The sequence below is a fragment of the Cebus imitator genome, unplaced genomic scaffold, assembly GCF_001604975.1.
Source record: "Cebus imitator isolate Cc_AM_T3 unplaced genomic scaffold, Cebus_imitator-1.0 Scaffold32, whole genome shotgun sequence".
In the NCBI taxonomy this organism is placed as follows: Eukaryota; Metazoa; Chordata; class Mammalia; order Primates; family Cebidae; genus Cebus; species Cebus imitator.
Window position 1 is genome coordinate 2,424,433 of NW_016107347.1, and position 7,673 is coordinate 2,432,105.

Here is a 7,673-nt window from a genome sequence, read left to right on the forward strand (position 1 = left end):
GGCTTAGCTTTCATAATTTACATGAATGATTTCATGAACTTTTGACAGTTCTAAATTTTCAGCAATGAATGATAAAAGAGGTAAAGGAGTCTGAGGTACAGGACTATGAATAAGAGCACAGACTCTAGGCCCACAGTGCTCTGATATTAATGCAGTGTCTAGTACTGACTCGCTGCATGAGCAAAGATATCTTAACTTCTCTTTGCCTCAATCTCCTCATCTGAAGCATTAGGAGTAATTGCTCCTACCTGACAGGATTATTATGAAGACTTAATGAGTTGGTGCCTCACCAGCTCAAGAAAATAGTCTAGCACAAAAGTGTTAGGTGCACAAAGCCAAATGATGTTATTAGGAGGCTGTTTTATCCCCTCTGGGACACCAGGATCCTACAGTGGACCTCCACATGCATCTTCACCTACATACATGCTATTTCTTATTTGATGTGTTGAGATCCAGTCACAGCTACCTGTCAGCTCATGTTGGGGCACAGGAACATGAAACAAATGTGGAGGAGCCTTGAGTTCCGTTCTTTTTTTTTTTTTTGGAAAATTCTAATCAGAGAAATGAACATCATCATCTCCAGAGCCTGTTATTACTGCTTTGCAAAATATTTGAGAGTCTGACAGCACAATTCCTCAAATTCAAACTCAACCTAACACTCCCCAGGCAGACCTAGTGACTCTCTCCTGAGAGCCCACAGTATTCTGCCTGTGCCTTCAATTTATTACGCAGTACTTAGCAAACTCCTCTAGCTTCCCCCAAAGTGTCTTGCTCTTTTCTGCCCCTGGGCCTTTGCAGAGGCTATTGTTTCTGCCTGGGATAACGATGCCACCCCGCACCCTCTACATTGTGACATGGAGTTGCAATTGCCTGCATGCTTGTAAACCTTCTGCTCAGCCTTGCTAGCCTCACAGGCTAGCAGCTCTGTGAGGTCCAGGATGGGGTCAGTCTCACTGACGTCATCCCCTCAATCACCTACTACAGTGAACAACACGTAAGAGGCAATCCGAAAATATTTGAGGAGCAAATGGGTAGGTAGCTCTAGCTATTGATGGATTAGGACTCTGCCACTAGGCAGGTGTTAACTTAAAACAGGCTACTTAACTTCTCTGATCCTCAGTAAAGGAGAGATAAAATAACTTTCTTGTAGCTTCTTGCACCAACTAAAACAGCATGAGGAAAGCAGCTGTCACCGTTAGTGTTAACAGTCAACACATGTTTTATAAGGCGGCATAGCCAAGGGCAACCAAACCTTTCAATTTCCAAATTGTGTCCCTCTTCTTCTTTAATAAAAATGGAGGTTACAACTGTAATTGTAGCTATCAAAACCCCAGAAAACAGGGGAGACAGGATGAAATGTCAGTGGTTACTGCTCTGCAATTCTCTCAGGTAGACAATTATTAACACCGATTTATATTCATTAGAAAACTTTTAGAGATCAGGCAGAGTATAAAGGGAAAATGCCCAGTTGATAGCTTACCCTGCCTTCATGCCAGCTCCTCCACACAGAAATTAACCCAACACAAAAATTAACATTTGCAGAACTAAAGTAAAAGATACAATTTAAAGTCCAGCTGCACATGTCTATCTACTTGCCCAAGCAAGAACCTAGGCACAGGGACAAAATAACTTTTTAAAAATCCATATCGATTTGCCTTTTTTTTTTTTTTTTAAGACAGGGTCTTGCTTTGCTGCCCATACTGGAATGCAATGGAATGATCATGGCTCACTGCAGCCTCGACCTCCAAGTTTCAAGAGATCCTCCCGCTTCACTCCCCCAAGTAGCTAGGACTACAGGTTCATGCCACCACATCTGGCTAATTAAAAAAAAATTTTTGTAGGCATGGGGTCTCACTATATTACCCAGGTCTCAAACTCCTGGGCTCAAGCAGCCCTCCTGCCTTGGCCTCCCAGAGTTTTGGGATGACAGGTGTGAGCCACTGCACCTGACCTCTATTTGCTTGTGATGATAATATTAAACATTATTTTATGCCAGGACATTTATATACATTGTCTCTGGGTTTTCAGAACATAGTTATTTCCATTTTAGAGAGAAGGAAACTTGGGGTTGTCACTGAAACTGTAGAGTTCTAGAAACATGCCTAAGATCAATTGGTCAGTAGAAAAGCAGCCTGTCTGGCCAGACAGCCTGAATTCATAACCACTGCACTGAACTCACCTCCCAAGATGCCAGCCTTCTCTCCCACTGGCATGGCAGGCCTGCCCCCTCTCCACCCCACAACTTCTCATCATTCTGACTCTCATTCTAAAGTCTCGTTTCCTGAGGCTGAGCTCCTCTAGTCCCTGAGCTAATCAGCATCTCTCTCAGTCTGATTAATCCAGGTGATATTTACTGCTGGTTCACAAGACATCTGGACTGTAGGGAACCAGGACCTTGCCCTTCTCGCAGTGAAGACAAGGCAGTGATTACATGGGAGGATCACATGGGGTGTCTCCTCTCTCTGCTTATTTAGCACTCAGGCCCCACCCAGCAAGCTCCCTCACTAAGGAAGCACAGCCACTCAGGAGATGAAAGAGAATACTAACTGGCAGTATGAGCTTTTGGGAGAAAGAGAGCCAGGAATAAGGCAGGTTATTAGGGGCATGTGTTCACTGCCTCAGGGCTAAACGATGTGGATTCTGTTAGGTAGCAACCTGCCACTTCCATTCCACTTGTGCTTGTAGCTTTCTCACTTTGAAGTGCAGCCTCTCTCCGTCTCCCCACCTGTGAAGAAAAGTGCCCTGGGCTTTAAATTGCAAAGAATGGATATTTTGTACTGCAGAAAATACCAATAGTCCTAGTTAAGAGATCTCAGAACATCACAACAATCTCATTTCCTCATACCACATCGAAAACATTTAAAAGGATACTTTTCTTTGTAATGACAAAATTATAATTTATAAAGCTTACACCCATTTGAATACTATTTTTTCAAATGAGCATATTGAGGTCTGTTCTCTAAGTGTTGACCATTTACTTACACACCCCCTCCACCACTGCCCCCATCCCTCACAGATAGGAAGATGAAGAATGGCCATTTAGTGTTGTTTAGAATACTCTCAAACCCATACTTGGTACTGATTCTGCAGGTGGAATGTTTATTTACTAAGGAAAACCATGTTTCACTCCAATCATACACTCCCTTGATTCTATTTCCTAGAATGAGTAGGAGAAAATGAAATAAAATATCACTGCATTTCTCATTTTCATTTTTCTGCATGGGGTTAACAGAGAGGAGAATCTCCTTTTCAAAGCACTTGCATCTGTGGCAACTAGTCAGAGCCTGAGACTGTCGGTCCCCAGCTGGTCTCAAGGTAGTCACTGAAGCAGTGAGCTGTGCCCAAGACCTTTTCCTGATTTAGATGTTATTCCAGAGAGAAAACCCACACAAGAAAAGATCACGGAGGAGGCACTGGCAACAGATTTTTTCAGGGAAGAGGACAGTAGGCATGGGAATGGGGGTGCAGAGGTTGAGGATTTTAATCACAGATTTTTTTTTCCTAAAGAATTTTGCCGTGGCAAAATGAGCTGGAAGAGAGATTGGTGTTGATATTGCTAAATCCAAGAGGTAACAGAAACATGTCCCTCACCCTCTCCTACACACTACCCACCACCCTCCAACACCCAGCTATTTCTGCCCTGGTTTTTGCTTTCACTTTGGAGGAATATTTTTCCTATATCAGGTGTATAAATATAATTATAAAACACTGCCTGTTTCTCTCATCCCGTAGTGAAGCTGTCTTCGTGCTGAAACATAAGAAAACTTGATTGTGGTTTCTTTTTCTCCCCAAAGTATATTAAGATTAGTTGCTGAATTTAGTATTCTTTAAATTGCTTAATGGCAGTGGGTTTTTTTTTTTTTTTTTTTTGGCCTTCATAAAAATAAACCCCATTTAGCGAGGATACAGCTTTTAATTGAAGTAAATCCTAACTTGCCTAAAGTGATGAAAGACAAGTGAGTCCATAAGTTTGACTTCCCCTATTTAAAATTCTTCTGTGTCCATAAAGTATACATAAATCTATATGGAATGACCTATTAACTGTCTGCTGCTGGGACCAAGCTTTGGGCTTTGTTTCAGTTATAAAATAAGGTCACTCTGCTTTTGGTGAAAATTGATGTAGCTGCTTTGATAATTAAAACCTACAGAGTCGTGAAGAGATGATATATTTAAACCTCTAAAAAATAATGTGGAAGCTATAAAATTGCAAAAGGAGAAGGCATAGGGGTCCCCTATGTCTGCTCATCAGATTAAATATTAGTAATAGGGTATTTATGTCACTCTTTAATAAAAAATTTGCAAAAATTTTTGAAAACTTTAAATTCAAGCCCTCAACCACCTCCCATCTGGCTCCATTATATAAGATCACCTATAGAGAGGCCTACATTTCTGAGGGTATCATTTAAATAAATACATAATATAAATTCACTGATGCTGCCAGTTGAGAAGCCAAGACTCAAAATGAATCAACTTGGTCCTTAATGTGAGTTTTTAACCCATAGATATATCTACTCCTTGCAAGCTTGTATGCCCCAACCCACTATGTGAGAAGATTTTTCTATCTTTTTTTTTTTTTCTTTTTCTTTCTTTTTTTTTGAAATGGAGTTTTGCTCTTGTTGCCCAGGCTGGAGTGCGGTGGCACAATCTTGGCTCACTACAACCTCTGCCTCCCAGGTTCAAGCGATCCTCCTGCATCAGCCTCCCAAGTAGCTGGGATTACAGGCATGTACCACCATGCCTGGCTAATTTTGTATTTTTAGTAGAGACGGGGTTTCGCCATGTTGGACAGGCTGGTTTCAAACTCCTGACCTCAAGTGATCCACCCGCCTCGGCCTCCCAAAGTGCTGGGATTATAGGTGTGAGCCACCACGCCCGGCCATCTTTTTTTTTCTGCTGTAATTAGAGCAAGTACCTTCTGGCTCAAGTATGAGAAATCCATCTCAAGAAACACTACCTAAAAATGAAATCCAACAAATGCTTGGGCAAGTTAACTAGCCTTTTTGTGTCTCAATTTCTTCCTTTCCAGAATGGCACAGATAAAGATAATAAATACAGGTAATAATGAAATTGATCATAATAATCATAGGCATCTTGTGAGTATCAATACATGTCACTTTCTTCCTTGCCTACTCCTCAACATCCGACTCCTAGTCTCCCTTCAGGCCATTTAATCTCATGATTGTAGTGTGTCATCCCACATAATTCTACCTACAGGAAGACAGTATACTGGTGGTACCAGCAACTGCATTCTATCTTGTTCACATGGCAGTAATGTTTCTCACAATAAACAAGCCATCTTACTGGTTTAGAATTCAGTCTCGTATGGGTTTGGTCAGAGTACTTTGGCTGACTTGGATTGCAACATTCTGGGACATTGACAAGCTAGGGACAGACCATACAACCTGGGGACTTCGGGAAGCAAGGTCACCTGTGAGGTTTCTGAGGACACAGTGAGCCTCTCCTCCCCTAGCAACACACACCAGCTTCAACACATGCTCATTTTAAATGTCAGCCTCCCTTACAGGCTGTGTGGGCTTGAGCAAGTCATTTAATCTTGCTGAGCCTGTTAACTCCTCTGTAAAGTCTACTTGCCTCATGGAGTCGTGGTGAAGGTCACTGAGGTTGTGAGAATGCTCTATAGACTGTGACACGCTATATAAATGTAAAATATTATTCTAAAACTCTTTTTCATTGAAATCTAGGAAGTCTTATCATAAATATGGTTCCCACTTCATTCTGTCAATGTGAGAACAAACCAAAATTGAGAGGAACTTTCAAAATTCAGAAAACCACATTTGTAACAGTACTTGAGAAATACTGTCTTGCAGCTTAAAAATATATTTATAAATGTTTATATTAGATATATTAATTATGTTATTACATGTTGATGCTTTTTATGCCCACGTGACAGTTATAATCCAGACGGGAGAGTATTTAAAGCAATAAAACACAGTTTTATGTTAGTTAGCATATGTGTAGCTTCTGGTGTGATCTGAACACAGCTTTCACCTTGAGCTTTATTGGTCTTCTATTTATGTACCTTGCCCCAGTCATTAACAATTATTTTCTGAGACATAAATGGCAACTATAGGAGTCCCAAGTGACCCATCTTTACTTTGCTGTAAACTAGATTATATAGAGGAATGACTAGAAGCACTGAATAGCAATGCCCTGGGTTTGGAATTTTATCATTCTCTCTGGCCACCAAACCTACCAGTTATAAATTACCTTTTATTGCCTTCTAGGAAAACAGATTAAGTCCTGGGCAATTCAAATTCCACATGCAAAACAGCTATCTGAGAAGTAAAACTCAGCTGGACAAATGCCCATTTTTTTAATCGTGGGAAAATGAAGAACATGTCTGTTCGAAAGTGGCTGAAATGCCTGACTCTCCAGCTTGTCCCGTTCCTGCTGCCAGCAGGTTCAGTTATGTGATGATCTCATGGTGCACACACAGAAGTGTCAGCCGTTTCTCTCACACCTCCCCCATTTCCCTCAGGAACACAGGGCAGGGAGTAACAGCTGATGTGGCCTATAGACTTAGCCCATTTGCTTATTTGGATAGCTGTCTGCATTTCTGTTCATGTTTATCTTGATTGGATGTGATGTCACTCCATACCCACTTTCAGTCTTCAGTCAGCGTTGCTTCTTCCTTTTGTGAGCTGTCTTTGCTTACTTTCAAATAGTGAGTTTTTCCTCTCAACTTCTTTTATGTTTTGCCTTATGTTTGTGTATCTTGCTCCTGCCGTGTTTCTGCTTCTTAATTTTCCTAATCTGTTTTTTAGAGTTTTTAAATACCTTTTTTTCTCTTGATTTCCCATCTTATTTTCACTCCATTCCAGGTGGATGAGGTTTACATCACTTTGTGAGGGTCAAGAACTGTGTTTCCCACAGTATACAGTACACAAATCATGATTTGAGCCTGAGTGACACAGGAGATGATTATCTGTGGTACCCAGATAACAACATTAAATGGCATTGAATCTCATAGTGAGAGAGTTATTCCCTTTCCAGTTCTCTCACTCTCCTGCTCATTATTCCAAGGAGAAAGATTCCATTTGATCCTTGTATGGTCTATCACTTGCTAATCTCCCTTTTTAAAAGAGAGACAAGGCCTCGGGCTGAGAGCCTTTGGCTTGTAATGGTATCTAGCTAGAGTTTCACAACACTGTCTTGGTTTTTATTCCATAAGTACTTGTTTTGATTGTTACCTCCTATTTATGGCAAATGATACAGGTTTCCTATTACAGTCATATGAAGTTTCTTCTTTAAAAAAGTATACGTAAGTTTAAAATACCGATTTAAAGAAAAACATGAAACACAAGGATGTGGCAAGTTAATAGTACTTGAATGACAAGTTTTGGAAATACCAGCCTAGAATTACTCCATTAAGTTTGTATTTTGTTTGTTTGTTTTTGAGACAGAGTCTCACTCTGTCACCCAGGCTGGAGTGCAATGTTGCAATGTTGGCTCACTGCAACCTCTGCCTCCTGGGTTCAAGCCATTCTTGTGCCTCAGCCTCCCAAGCAGCTGGGATTACACCACCATGCCTGGCTAATTTTTGCATTTTTAGTAGAGATGGGGTTTTGCCATGTTGGCTGGGCTTGTCTTGAACTCCTGGCCTCAAGCGATCCACCCACCTCAGCTTCCCAAAGGACTGGAAATACAGGTGT